This window comes from Meleagris gallopavo, chromosome 1 (genome assembly GCF_000146605.3).
Source record: "Meleagris gallopavo isolate NT-WF06-2002-E0010 breed Aviagen turkey brand Nicholas breeding stock chromosome 1, Turkey_5.1, whole genome shotgun sequence".
Lineage (NCBI taxonomy): Eukaryota > Metazoa > Chordata > Aves > Galliformes > Phasianidae > Meleagris > Meleagris gallopavo.
In genome coordinates this window covers 169,491,971-169,492,365 of record NC_015011.2, presented here as the reverse complement: position 1 = coordinate 169,492,365, position 395 = coordinate 169,491,971, and positions in this window count along the sequence as shown.

Here is a 395-nt window from a genome sequence, read left to right as displayed (position 1 = left end):
GGCACCTGACGCCGGGGGCCGCGAGGAGGAGGAGCTGAAGGCGCCGGCACTCCGTTATTGCCCGTGGGTGAAAAGGAGCAGGGTGGGCTGTCCGAGCGGCTCCCCCCGCGGGCTCCGCACCGGCGTCCCAAGCCGCAGCCAGCGGGGCCCGAGCTCGCAGAGCAGCCGAGTGCAAGGAGTGCCGGCCGGCTGCACCTGCGGCGCTGCGAATGCCCCGCGGCAAGAGCGGTGACAGGACAAACGCAAACCGCTCATCTTTCCACTAAGGCGTTTTTTACCAGTCCTCACTGCAGGAACAAAACGAAATGAGCTACGCCGCTATACATCCAAAACCCGCTTCTTACTTCGTCACTTATTGCAGCGGTAACAGAAGTGGCAGACACCACTGCTGGAGG